Below are 16,334 nucleotides of genomic sequence, written 5' to 3' on the forward strand. Positions count from 1 at the left end.
CTACCCTTCCTAGTCAGGTCAAACCATAAAGCTGTCTCATTTGAAGTAAAGATCAGACCAGACACCCGCACAGGAGCAAAACAATAAATAAAAACATTTCTTCAAAGTAAACTATCACCTCCTAAGCGATGGTATAAATGGTTTCAAAGCCCCTGCTAAAACAAGCAACAACTACTCCTATGCGGAGAAGTACACAAACACCCTCAATAGCCACTTAAGCAAATCTCGGCAGTACCTGATGAGACTAAAACCGGGTCCTTTCACAAAAACAATCTTTCCTGGTAGACTGCAAGTAAAAATAAGCATTATAACAAAAGAAAGAAACTGATATCTAAAAAGAAGGAATGTACTCAGCAAAGGAAAACTCTCCTACACAGCCTAAACAAGCAAATCAAAAACCTTTTTCAAGTCTTCTACAGCAAGTCACAAGACTAGACTGGCATCCCTAGCTAAAGACAATAACAAGGCATTCTTTAACTATGTCCAAAACCTCAAAGGGAATACCCAGCCATGTGCCAAACTTAACAGTGGATGGCACACTCACACAGAACTTGAAGAAACTGCCGACCTGCTGGCCAACAGATTTGGTGACAATTTCACACCCCTGTTCCCACCAGCCATACTCCATAGCATTCCTGACACCTGTCCTCTACCTTTTATCTCCAAAGAACAGGTCATTCAAGCTCTCCCTCCAAGGTCAAAAATACATCCTCTATGGGATCAGATAACATCCCAGGCTGCATACTAAATAATCTAAAACAAGACCTAGTGGAACCACTTAGTCATCTCTTTAACCACAGCTAGAGTACTGATTTTTGTGCCGGAGGAGTGAACAACAGTAACAGTAATCCCCTTGCATAAAGGGGGCCAATCAACTGACCCTGGGAACTATAGAGCCATTAGCCTGACCAGCCTTATCTGCAAGGCCATGGAAAGAATCATCATGGACCTTATCAACCAGGACACAGGTAACTTTCAAACTCTTGACCCAACCCAGTTTCATAAAGGGCAGAACTTGCTTATTAAACCTGGTGAACTTCTCTGAGAAAGTCACCAAAGCCCTGGATGAGGGTTAAGCAGCACACACAGGCTATCTTAACTTAGCCAAGGCATTTGACACAATTCTCCACTCAGGGATCATTGAGAAACTCTTCCAATTGGGTATCAACCCATTCATTACTAGATGGATAGCAAACTGGCTCACTAATAGAATGCACACTGTTAAAGTTAGATAATCCACCTCAGCCAGTAGACCAGTTACCAGTGGTGTACCACAAGGATCTGTACTAGGCCTTCTACTGTTTGCAATTTATTTTTCTGAAGTCCAGTCAAAAGTTGATGACCTGTGGCTTACTAAGTTTGCAGACGACTGTAAACTGGGTGCAGAGTTTTCCAGTGACAAAGATATTACAGCAGGGACTGAAGCAGACAAACGACTGGTGCCAGGTGCATGGACTGAAACTAAATGCAAAAAATGCCTCATTATCCCTTTTGGCAGACAAGTGGCCCCTGCTAGTTATGGTATAGAGAACACTTCTCTAAGCTCAAACACAATGGTTCAAAACATGAGAACGCAGGTTGATTCAATCACCATGTGTCCACAGTAGTGAAGAAAGCCTTCTACAGTGCCCATCTCATAAATAAGGGCAATGCATCCAAGACCAGGGAGGTTATTACTCCGCTGTACTCGGCCCTTATCAGACCACTGATTAAGTACAATGATCCCTTCTGTATGTACCTCACCAGACACCTGCAGCAGATGGAGAGACTACAGTGGTTTTTAACCAAGAGAATTTAGGGCCTCCATAACATGACCTACAGGGAAAGGCTGAAAGATCGATCACTGTACTCTGTATTGTACAGGCTGACAGGCAACCTGTGCCTGGCCTACAGAGCAGTCTCTGATCCTGCCCTAATGGAAACGCTGCACATTCGAAAAGCAAATGAGACAAGAGTCACTCGCTCCAGAGATTTCAACCTAGCATGTGACATTAATAGAACCTGTGCAAGAGATACGTCTCCCAGAGAATGCCACTCCTCTGCAATAAGCTCCCATTTCATGTGGAACAGAGATCCTCAATGAGACTATTTAAGCGCAACTTTGACAACTGGATGGAAACCACAAATTCACCCTGGAGGTGGCACAAATGGCTCTCATGGACAGGGGCACTCAGTGCTGATCATAGTATCACCCTGCAAACAACTAGGGTACTCTGGGTTTTTCATGGCTACACTTGTAAAGGCCCTAGGGCCATTAGCCTAGTAACCTACTATGAACCTATTAACAGACAAATTTACAGCAGCATTAATGCTCACGTCAGTGTCACAGGTTCAATTAATGCTCACGTCAGTGTGACAGGTTCAATTAATGCTCACGTCAGTGTCAAAGGTTCAATTAATGCTCACATCAGTGTCAAAGGTTCAATTAATGCTCATGTCAGTGTGACAGGTTCAATTAATGATCACGTCAGTGTCACAGGTTTAATTAATGTCCACGTCAGCATCACAGGTTCAATTAACGCTCACGTGTGACAGGTTCAATTAATGCTCACGTCAGTGTCACAGGTTCAATAGGTAGCACAACTGCCTTTGTTACTAAAACACCCAAGATAGCAGGTAATATTTCAACACCAGGTTTTTGGATTTCTTACCCAATACTATCACTGCAGTGCATCACTGTGGATGGTGGGGTGCTGCCCTTCTGAGGTTCTGCATGAAACAGTAATCCACTGTCTCATTTCAACAAGTAACCAGTAGTCAGGGGGATATAAAAGCCCCCACAGCACTTACAAAAAAAAAAAAAAAAAAAACTAAGGGATGTTTAAAACTTTTAAATATCAGAACACATTTACAGTTAATAACACAAAATGAAAACAGAATGCAGCACTTGCAAGAGTAATGGATCCGGAAAATTAACTCCTCACTGTGGGTTTATGTCCAGTAGAACTGCCTGCACCTTTAACAAAATGGATCATGAAAGACACAGAGCAGAGAGACACGTTTCAGCAGGGAACAGGTGCATTTGGAGCATACAATGGGCACTATCTACCGAAGCAGGAGATTCCTGACCTCTGGATATAGGCAAGAAACTGGAGTGAATCTCGAAGGAGCAACAGAGACAGAAGGAAAGTGGTATTCCTGAAGGTTACAGCTCAAATGACATCCTGGAAGCAAAAAGGGATGAGGGCTGGTACCCACGATGTTAAGCCTTGCAGAAATACACACTGGAGTGGATAAAGAGATCTGGAAGTGCTGTACGTAATAATTTGCTTTTAGATTTTGAAAAGACTAAGATACTACTTTTACTGTTTGTTTGCGGGAAGCTGAGCTTGTCTTTTATCTGAAAATAAATCTGAAATCAGAGTTTCCTTTGTATACTATAAAATGCACCACATTGATACACAAAACAGACAATATTGTTATAATACAGTTTTGCTTGGTGTCCTGGTCAAACTTCCAGATAAGTAGGAATATCAACTCATGCCCCTTCAGAAAACAGGTGACAAATCTATTGGGACTGACAGACTAATGAAATTTAAATAAAAGAAATAAAGCAATAAAATGTACCACCTTATACTTGTTAATACCAGGCAAAAGGACATGTGCTTACTAGTGTACAGGTCTGCACAGCAACTAGAATTTAAACAAATTACCTCTGCAAAAACAAACAACTTTAGAAGTGCAGGAAGGAGGCATGATAGACATATGCAGCAACTAAGAAGGAAACAAACTTCCAAATCTCTCCAGATAGCAAAACGAGAATAGCTGGCAGGCTAGAAATGTAGCATTCACTAAGTACTGAAAGGGATTAACTCAAGCATTATGCATGGCTTCCTGAAGAATTTTACAGCACAGTGCTATAGTAGTATTCAGACAAGGCAGACTGACTATTAAATATTTGGCATTTTAATAAGATTACTCCCACCCCACTGAACTGGAAAGTATCATTATGGTTAGGCTGAGCTATTAAATCCATACTATAATGATGCCAGGTTAACAACATAAGAATCAGCACTAAAACATCTCAAGAACACCTGCAATCCCAAAATATAGTACAACGATTTGTAAAGAATATTAAGCAACTGCAAACCCGTGCAATTTAACTGCAGAAACATAATCTTTACATGTAAATTTCACTGCAGGTGCCACACTTTGAGAAGCAGAATGCTCACTCTTCCTCTGACAGAATGAATGTCCTGATTTATGAAACCAACAGCCTGCTCTGCAGGAATGCAGTTTGCTGGCCGCATTCCATCTTGGGTCACACTTGCTAAAAGCCTATCATTTCCAATACAGCCAACTAAAGCATTTTGCATTGCAAGTAAAATGCGTAGCATTCACATTAACAGAAATGTCTATTTTCATTATTAAAATGTTACTTTAACTTCATCATAAAACAGTGAGCCTGCAATTCAGTTTAATACAAAATGGCAATCGCTCAAATGCAATATTTTAGCAACTACGAAATGACGCAGAAAGGCATTGTTTTTGTGTTCTTAAAATAAATGAATAGCAGAGTCTTTTGTGCAGCTAAAAATCTACTGAAGTAAAACAGCAGTCAGCTAGGAAATCACACACACAAAAATAAGGCATCAGAAGTGAGTTAATGGTGACATCACTTTGCAGTTAATGTTCTACACAAACTTATTTCAATGTTAGGCTCCCAGTTTACAGTTAAGAAGCCAGTCCCTACAGAATCATTAACTTGTACTCCACAATAACTTTCACTGTTAATGCTGCACAAGAACTGTAGGAAGCATTTATTTCAGAACATGCTTGTCTAGATAAGTAAATATAGGCTATGCTATTACAATACAAGGCAACGTTGCTGCATTTTGGTCTGCCAATTGTAGACATGGTTACACAGTTTCCATCTTTACCAATTTGCTGACTTTTCTTCATTCGGTATACAAAATTCGGTATATACTATTAGATGTTTATTTTATTCTAGACTTACAACTAAATGCCAAACTGCTGGTCTCCAAAGTAGTAATCAGGAGAAAAACGTAGAAGAGTACGTTTTTATAGCATGTGTTTCCTGTTCTACCTGGTCTTCTTGGAAATGGACAGACTACTTTCCAGTTTGTTTCGAAGATATGAAGACACTGCAGCTGTCTGAGAGAAATAATAAAAACACCTACTGCAAAACTTATTACAGTGACTCCCCATGTAAAGCTAAAGAGCACACCTCTGATATAAGGGGTGCACACTAACACTATGATCTCACAAGAAAGTTACCGACAGGGAGCAGAATCGACAGCACACCACTGGCTCTGTGTTGTTACTGTGTGTAAATAAAGAAACGCAGATCCCTACCACCTCAGAATGAAGTGGTATCTGTAGAGTGCATCCTTTTATAAATATGATAAAATACATGAAGAATACCTCCACATGAGAATAAGTGGGCACTGTGTCAATTGCATACTATTGTTACAGCACAATACTACACTTAGACATGAAAATAAGTGGGCATTGTGTTAATTGCATACTTTTGTTACAGCACAATACTACACTTCCACATGAGAATAAGTGGGGACTGTGTTAATTGTTACAGCACAATGCTACACTTCCACATAAGAATAAGTGGGCACTGCATTAATTGCATACTATTGTTACAGCACAATACCACACTTCCACATAAGAATAAGTGGGCACTGCATTAATTGCATACTATTGTTACAGCACAAAACCACACTTCCACACGAGAATAAGTGGGCACTGCGTTAATTGCATACTATTGTTACAGCACAATACCACACTTCCACACGAGAATAAGTGGGCACTGTGTTAACTGCATACTATTGTTACAGCACAATACCACACTTCCACATGAGAATAAGTGGGCACTGTGTTAACTGCATACTATTGTTACAGCACAATACTACACTTCCACATGAGAATACGTGGGCATTGTGTTAATTGTTACAGCACAATACTACACTTCCACATGAGAGTAAGTGGGCACTGTGTTAATTGCATACTATTGTTACAGCACAATACTACACTTCCACATGAGAATAAGTGGGCACTGTGTTAATTGTTACAACACAATACTACACTTCCACATGAGAATAAGTGGGCACTGTGTTAATTGCATACTATTGTTACAGCACAATACTACACTTCCACATGAGAATAAGTGGGCACTGCGTTAATTGTTACAACACAATACTACACTTCCACATGAGAATAAGTGGGCACTGCGTTAATTGTTACAACACAATACTACACTTCCACATGAGAATAAGTGGGCACTGTGTTAATTGCATACTATTGTTACAGCACAATACTACACTTCCACATGAGAATAAGTGGGCACTGCGTTAATTGTTACAGCACAATACTACACTTCCACATGAGAATAAGTGGGCACTGCGTTAATTGTTACAACACAATACTACACTTCCACATGAGAATAAGTGGGCACTGTGTTAATTGTTACAGCACAATACTACACTTCCACACGAGAATAAGTGGGCACTGTGTTAATTGTTACAGCACAATACTACACTTCCACATGAGAATAAGTGGGCACTGCTTTAATTGCATGCTATTGTTACAGCACAATACTACACTTCCACATGAGAATAAGTGGGCACTGTGTTAATTGCATACTATTGTTACAGCACAATACTACACTTCCACATGAGAATAAGTGGGCACTGCGTTAATTGTTACAACACAATACTACACTTCCACATGAGAATAAGTGGGCACTGTGTTAATTGCATACTATTGTTACAGCACAATACTACACTTCCGCATGAGAATAAGTGGGCACTGCGTTAATTGTTACAACACAATACTACACTTCCACATGAGAATAAGTGGGCACTGCGTTAATTGTTACAACACAATACTACACTTCCACATGAGAATAAGTGGGCACTGTGTTAATTGCATACTATTGTTACAGCACAATACTACACTTCCACATGAGAATAAGTGGGCACTGCGTTAATTGTTACAGCACAATACTACACTTCCACATGAGAATAAGTGGGCACTGCGTTAATTGTTACAACACAATACTACACTTCCACATGAGAATAAGTGGGCACTGTGTTAATTGTTACAGCACAATACTACACTTCCACACGAGAATAAGTGGGCACTGTGTTAATTGTTACAGCACAATACTACACTTCCACACGAGAATAAGTGGGCACTGTGTTAATTGTTACAGCACAATACTACACTTCCACATGAGAATAAGTGGGCACTGCGTTAATTGTTACAGCACAATACTACACTTCCACATGAGAATAAGTGGGCACTGCGTTAATTGTTACAACACAATACTACACTTCCACATGAGAATAAGTGGGCACTGTGTTAATTGTTACAGCACAATACTACACTTCCACACGAGAATAAGTGGGCACTGCGTTAATTGCATACTATTGTTACAGCACAATACTACACTTCCACATGAGAATAAGTGGGCATTCTGTTAATTGCATACTATTGTTACAGCACAATACTACACTTCCACATGAGAATACGTGGGTACTGTGTTAATTGCATACTATTGTTACAGCACAATACTACACTTCCACATGAGAATAAGTGGGCACTGTGTTAATTGCATACTATTGTTACAGCACAATACTACACTTCCACATGAGAATACGTGGGCATTGTGTTAATTGTTACAGCACAATACTACACTTCCACATGAGAGTAAGTGGGCACTGTGTTAATTGCATACTATTGTTACAGCACAATACTACACTTCCACATGAGAATAAGTGAACACTGTGTTAATTGCATACTATTGTTACAGCACAATACTACACTTCCACATGAGAATAAGTGGGCACTGCGTTAATTGTTACAACACAATACTACACTTCCACATGAGAATAAGTGGGCACTGTGTTAATTGTTACAACACAATGCTACACTTCCACATGAGAATAAGTGGGCACTGCGTTAATTGTTACAACACAATACTACACTTCCACATGAGAATAAGTGGGCACTGCGTTAATTGCATGCTATTGTTACAGCACAATACTACACTTCCACATGAGAATAAGTGGGCACTGCGTTAATTGTTACAAGACAATACTACACTTCCACATGAGAATAAGTGGGCACTGTGTTAATTGCATACTATTGTTACAGCACAATACTACACTTCCACATGAGAATAAGTGGGCACTGTGTTAATTGTTACAACACAATACTACACTTCCACATGAGAATAAGTGGGCACTGCGTTAATTGTTACAAGACAATACTACACTTCCACATGAGAATAAGTGGGCACTGCGTTAATTGCATACTATTGTTACAGCACAATACTACACTTCCACATGAGAATAAGTGGGCACTGCGTTAATTGTTACAACACAATACTACACTTCCACATGAGAATAAGTGGACACTGTGTTAATTGCATACTATTGTTACAGCACAATACTACACTTCCACATGAGAATAAGTGGACACTGCGTTAACTGCATACTATTGTTACAGCACAATACTACACTTCCACATGAGAATAAGTGGGCACTGCGTTAACTGCATACTATTGTTACAGCACAATACTACACTTCCACATGAGAATAAGTGGGCACTGTGTTAATTGTTACAACACAATACTACACTTCCACATGAGAATAAGTGGGCACTGCGTTAATTGTTACAAGACAATACTACACTTCCACATGAGAATAAGTGGGCACTGCGTTAATTGCATACTATTGTTACAGCACAATACTACACTTCCACATGAGAATAAGTGGACACTGCGTTAACTGCATACTATTGTTACAGCACAATACTACACTTCCACATGAGAATAAGTGGGCACTGCGTTAACTGCATACTATTGTTACAGCACAATACTACACTTCCACATGAGAATAAGTGGGCACTGTGTTAATTGTTACAACACAATACTACACTTCCACATGAGAATAAGTGGGCACTGCGTTAATTGTTACAAGACAATACTACACTTCCACATGAGAATAAGTGGGCACTGCGTTAATTGCATACTATTGTTACAGCACAATACTACACTTCCACATGAGAATAAGTGGGCACTGCGTTAATTGTTACAACACAATACTACACTTCCACATGAGAATAAGTGGACACTGTGTTAATTGCATACTATTGTTACAGCACAATACTACACTTCCACATGTGAATAAGTGGGCACTGCGTTAATTGTTACAGCACAATACTACACTTCCACATGAGAATAAGTGGGCACTGCGTTAATTGTTACAACACAATACTACACTTCCACATGAGAATAAGTGGACACTGTGTTAATTGCATACTATTGTTACAGCACAATACTACACTTCCACATGAGAATAAGTGGGCACTGCGTTAATTGTTACAACACAATACCACACTTCCACACGAGAATAAGTGGGCACTGCATTAATTGCATACTATTGTTACAGCACAATACCACACTTCCACATGAGAATAAGTGGGCACTGTGTTAACTGCATACTATTGTTACAGCACAATACCACACTTCCACATGAGAATAAGTGGACACTGTGTTAATTGCATACTTTTGTTACAGCACAATACTACACTTCCACATGAGAATAAGTGGGCACTGTGTTAATTGCATACTTTTGTTACAGCACAATACTACACTTCCACATGAGAATAAGTGGGCACTGCGTTAATTGCATACTATTGTTACAGCACAATACTACACTTCCACATGAGAATAAGTGGGGACAATGTTAATTGTTACAGCACAATACTACACTTCCACATGAGAATAAGTGGGCACTGCGTTAATTGTTACAACACAATACTACACTTCCACATGAGAATAAGTGGGCACTGTGTTAATTGCATACTATTGTTACAGCACAATACTACACTTCCACATGAGAATACGTGGGCATTGTGTTAATTGTTACAGCACAATACTACACTTCCACATGAGAGTAAGTGGGCACTGTGTTAATTGCATACTATTGTTACAGCACAATACTACACTTCCACATGAGAATACGTGGGCACTGCGTTAATTGTTACAGCACAATACTACACTTCCACATGAGAATACGTGGGCATTGTGTTAATTGTTACAGCACAATACTACACTTCCACATGAGAGTAAGTGGGCACTGTGTTAATTGCATACTATTGTTACAGCACAATACTACACTTCCACACGAGAATAAGTGGGCACTGTGTTAATTGTTACAAGACAATACTACACTTCCACATGAGAATAAGTGGGCACTGCGTTAATTGTTACAACACAATACTACACTTCCACATGAGAATAAGTGGGCACTGTGTTAATTGCATACTATTGTTACAGCACAATACTACACTTCCACATGAGAATAAGTGGGCACTGCGTTAATTGTTACAGCACAATACTACACTTCCACATGAGAATAAGTGGGCACTGTGTTAATTGTTACAGCACAATACTACACTTCCACATGAGAATAAGTGGGCACTGTGTTAATTGTTACAGCACAATACTACACTTCCACATGAGAATAAGTGGGCACTGCGTTAATTGTTACAACACAATACTACACTTCCACATGAGAATAAGTGGGCACTGTGTTAATTGCATACTATTGTTACAGCACAATACTACACTTCCACATGAGAATACGTGGGTACTGCGTTAATTGCATACTATTGTTACAGCACAATACTACACTTCCACATGAGAATAAGTGGGCACTGTGTTAATTGCATACTATTGTTACAGCACAATACTACACTTCCACATGAGAATAAGTGGGCACTGTGTTAATTGCATACTATTGTTACAGCACAATACTACACTTCCACATGAGAATAAGTGGGCACTGTGTTAATTGCATACTATTGTTACAGCACAATACTACACTTCCACATGAGAATAAGTGGGCACTGTGTTAATTGTTACAACACAATACTACACTTCCACACGAGAATAAGTGGGCACTGCATTAATTGCATACTATTGTTACAGCACAATACTACATTTCCACATGAGAATAAGTGGGCACTGCATTAATTGTTACAACACAATACTACACTTCCACACGAGAATAAGTGGGCACTGCATTAATTGCATACTATTGTTACAGCACAATACCACACTTCCACATAAGAATAAGTGGGCACTGTGTTAACTGCATACTATTGTTACAGCACAATACTACACTTCCACATGAGAATAAGTGGGCACTGCATTAATTGCATACTATTGTTACAGCACAATACCACACTTCCACACGAGAATAAGTGGGCACTGTGTTAACTGCATACTATTGTTACAGCACAATACCACACTTCCACATAAGAATAAGTGGGCACTGTGTTAATTGCATACTATTGTTACAGCACAATACTACACTTCCACACGAGAATAAGTGGGCACTGTGTTAACTGCATACTATTGTTACAGCACAATACTACATTTCCACATGAGAATAAGTGGGCACTGTGTTAATTGCATCCTATTGTTACAGCACAATACTACACTTCCACATGAGAATAAGTGGGCACTGTGTTAATTGCATCCTATTGTTACAGCACAATACTACACTTCCACATGAGAATAAGTGGACACTGTGTTAATTGCATACTATTGTTACAGCACAATACTACACTTCCACATGAGAATAAGTGGGCACTGCGTTAATTGTTACAGCACAATACTACACTTCCACATGAGAATAAGTGGGCACTGCGTTAATTGTTACAGCACAATACTACACTTCCACATGAGAATAAGTGGGCACTGCGTTAATTGTTACAGCACAATACTACACTTCCACACGAGAATACGTGGGTACTGCGTTAACTGCATACTATTCTTACAGCACAATGCTACACTTCCACATGAGAATAAGTGGGCACTGCTTTAATTGCATGCTATTGTTACAGCACAATACTACACTTCCACATGAGGATAAGTGGGCACCGTGTTAATTGCATAACTATTGTTACAGCACAATACTACACTTCCACATGAGAATAAGTGGGCACTGTGTTAACTGCATACTATTGTTAAACCACAATACTACACTTCCACATGAGAATAAGTGGGGACTGTGTTAATTGTTACAGCACAATACTACACTTCCACATGAGAATACGTGGGCACTGCGTTAATTGCATACTATTGTTACAGCACAATACTACACTTCCACATGAGAATAAGTGGGCACTGCTTTAATTGCATGCTATTGTTACAGCACAATACTACACTTCCACATGAGAATAAGTGGGCACTGTTAATTGCATAACTATTGTTACAGAACAATACTACACTTCCACATGAGGATAAGTGGGCACCGTGTTAATTGCATAACTATTGTTACAGCACAATACTACACTTCCACATGAGAATAAGTGGGCACTGTGTTAATTGTTACAGCACAATACTACACTTCCACATAAGAATAAGTGGACACTGTGTTAATTGTTACAACACAATACTACACTTCCACATGAGAATAAGTGGGCACTGTGTTAATTGCATACTATTGTTACAGCACAATACTACACTTCCACATGAGAATAAGTGGGCACTGTGTTAATTGTTACAGCACAATACTACACTTCCACATAAGAATAAGTGGGCACTGTGTTAATTGTTACAGCACAATACTACACTTCCACATGAGAATAAGTGGGCACTGTGTTAATTGTTACAACACAATACTACACTTCCACATGAGAATAAGTGGGCACTGTGTTAATTGCATACTATTGTTACAGCACAATACTACACTTCCACATGAGAATAAGTGGGCACTGCGTTAATTGCATACTATTGTTACAGCACAATACTACACTTCCACATGAGAATAAGTGGGCACTGTGTTAATTGTTACAGCACAATACTACACTTCCACATGAGAATAAGTGGGCACTGTGTTAATTGTTACAACACAATACTACACTTCCACATGAGAATAAGTGGGCACTGTGTTAATTGCATACTATTCTTACAGCACAATACTACACTTCCACATGAGAATAAGTGGGCACTGTGTTAATTGTTACAACACAATACTACACTTCCACATGAGAATAAGTGGACACTGTGTTAATTGCATACTATTGTTACAGCACAATACTACACTTCCACATGAGAATAAGTGGGCACTGTGTTAATTGTTACAGCACAATACTACACTTCCACATGATAATAAGTGGGCACTGCGTTAATTGTTACAACACAATACTACACTTCCACATGAGAATAAGTGGGCACTGTGTTAATTGCATACTATTGTTACAGCACAATACTACACTTCCACATGAGAATAAGTGGGCACTGCGTTAATTGTTACAGCACAATACTACACTTCCACATGAGAATAAGTGGGCACTGCGTTAATTGTTACAACACAATACTACACTTCCACATGAGAATAAGTGGGCACTGCGTTAATTGTTACAGCACAATACTACACTTCCACATGATAATAAGTGGGCACTGTGTTAATTGTTACAGCACAATACTACACTTCCACATGAGAATAAGTGGACACTGTGTTAATTGTTACAGCACAATACTACACTTCCACACGAGAATAAGTGGGCACTGTGTTAATTGTTACAGCACAATACTACACTTCCACACGAGAATACGTGGGCACTGTGTTAATTGCATACTATTCTTACAGCACAATACTACACTTCCACATGAGAATAAGTGGGCACTGTGTTAATTGCATAACTATTGTTACAGAATACTACACTTCCACATGAGAATAAGTGGGGACTGTGTTAATTGTTACAGCACAATACTACACTTCCACATGAGAATAAGTGGGCATTGTGTTAATTGCATACTTTTGTTACAGCACAATACTACACTTCCACATGAGAATAAGTGGGCACTGCGTTAATTGCATACTATTGTTACAGCACAATACTACACTTCCACATGAGAATAAGTGGGGACAATGTTAATTGTTACAGCACAATACTACACTTCCACATGAGAATAAGTGGGGACTGTGTTAATTGTTACAGCACAATACTACACTTCCACATGAGAATAAGTGGGGACTGTGTTAATTTTTACAGCACAATACTACACTTCCACATGAGAATAAGTGGGCACTGTGTTAATTGCATACTTTTGTTACAGAACAATACTACACTTCCACATGAGAACAAGTGCGCACTGTGTTAATTGCATACTTTTGTTACAGCACAATACTACACTTCCACATGAGAATAAGTGGACACTGCGTTAATTGCATACTATTGTTACAGCACAATACTACACTTCCACATGAGAATAAGTGGGCACTGTGTTAATTGTTACAGCACAATACTACACTTCCACACGAGAATACGTGGGTACTGCGTTAATTGCATACTATTCTTACAGCACAATGCTACACTTCCACATGAGAATAAGTGGGCACTGCTTTAATTGCATACTATTGTTACAGCACAATACTACACTTCCACATGAGAATAAGTGGGCACTGCGTTAATTGTTACAACACAATACTACACTTCCACATGAGAATAAGTGGACACTGCGTTAATTGTTACAAGACAATACTACACTTCCACATGAGAATAAGTGGGCACTGTGTTAATTGCATACTATTGTTACAGCACAATACTACACTTCCACATGAGAATAAGTGGGCACTGTGTTAATTGTTACAGCACAATACTACACTTCCACACGAGAATACGTGGGCACTGTGTTAATTGCATACTATTCTTACAGCACAATACTACACTTCCACATGAGAATAAGTGGGCACTGTGTTAATTGCATAACTATTGTTACAGAATACTACACTTCCACATGAGAATAAGTGGGGACTGTGTTAATTGTTACAGCACAATACTACACTTCCACATGAGAATAAGTGGGCATTGTGTTAATTGCATACTTTTGTTACAGCACAATACTACACTTCCACATGAGAATAAGTGGGCACTGCGTTAATTGCATACTATTGTTACAGCACAATACTACACTTCCACATGAGAATAAGTGGGGACAATGTTAATTGTTACAGCACAATACTACACTTCCACATGAGAATAAGTGGGGACTGTGTTAATTGTTACAGCACAATACTACACTTCCACATGAGAGTAAGTGGGCACTGTGTTAATTGCATACTTTTGTTACAGAACAATACTACACTTCCACATGAGAACAAGTGCGCACTGTGTTAATTGCATACTTTTGTTACAGCACAATACTACACTTCCACATGAGAATAAGTGGGCACTGTGTTAACTGCATACTATTGTTACAGCACAATACTACACTTCCACATGAGAATAAGTGGGCACTGTGTTAATTGTTACAGCACAATACTACACTTCCACACGAGAATACGTGGGTACTGCGTTAATTGCATACTATTCTTACAGCACAATGCTACACTTCCACATGAGAATAAGTGGGCACTGCTTTAATTGCATACTATTGTTACAGCACAATACTACACTTCCACATGAGAATAAGTGGACACTGCGTTAACTGCATACTATTGTTACAGCACAATACTACACTTCCACATGAGAATAAGTGGGCACTGCGTTAACTGCATACTATTGTTACAGCACAATACTACACTTCCACATGAGAATAAGTGGGCACTGCGTTAATTGTTACAACACAATACTACACTTCCACATGAGAATAAGTGGGCACTGCGTTAATTGTTACAAGACAATACTACACTTCCACATGAGAATAAGTGGGCACTGTGTTAATTGCATACTATTGTTACAGCACAATACTACACTTCCACATGAGAATAAGTGGGCACTGCGTTAATTGTTACAACACAATACTACACTTCCACATGAGAATAAGTGGGCACTGCGTTAATTGTTACAAGACAATACTACACTTCCACATGAGAATAAGTGGGCACTGCGTTAATTGCATACTATTGTTACAGCACAATACTACACTTCCACATGAGAATAAGTGGGCACTGCGTTAATTGCATACTATTGTTACAGCACAATACTACACTTCCACATGAGAGTAAGTGGGCACTGTGTTAATTGTTACAGCACAATACTACACTTCCACATGAGAATAAGTGGGCACTGTGTTAATTGCATAACTATTGTTACAGAACAATACTACACTTCCACATGAGAATAAGTGGGCACTGCGTTAATTGCATACTATTGTTACAGCACAATACTACACTTCCACATGAGAATAAGTGGGCACTGTATTAATTGCATACTATTGTTACAGCACAATACTACACTTCCACACGAGAATAAGTGGGCACTGTGTTAATTGCATAACTATTGTTACAGAACAATACTACACTTCCACACGAGAATAAGTGGGCACTGTGTTAATT

The 16,334-nt window shown here is 39.2% G+C and overlaps 1 protein-coding gene across 1 annotated transcript in view; it reads right to left on the reverse strand.

Annotated features, from left to right (window-relative positions):
• LOC122815102 (protection of telomeres protein 1-like) overlaps positions 1-16,334 on the reverse strand; it is a 1,603,082-nt gene that overhangs the window by 1,239,815 nt on the left and 346,933 nt on the right. The window lies entirely within an intron of this gene.

The sequence above is a fragment of the Protopterus annectens genome, chromosome 11.part0, assembly GCF_019279795.1.
Source record: "Protopterus annectens isolate FY-2018-M chromosome 11.part0, PAN1.0, whole genome shotgun sequence".
In the NCBI taxonomy this organism is placed as follows: Eukaryota; Metazoa; Chordata; order Ceratodontiformes; family Protopteridae; genus Protopterus; species Protopterus annectens.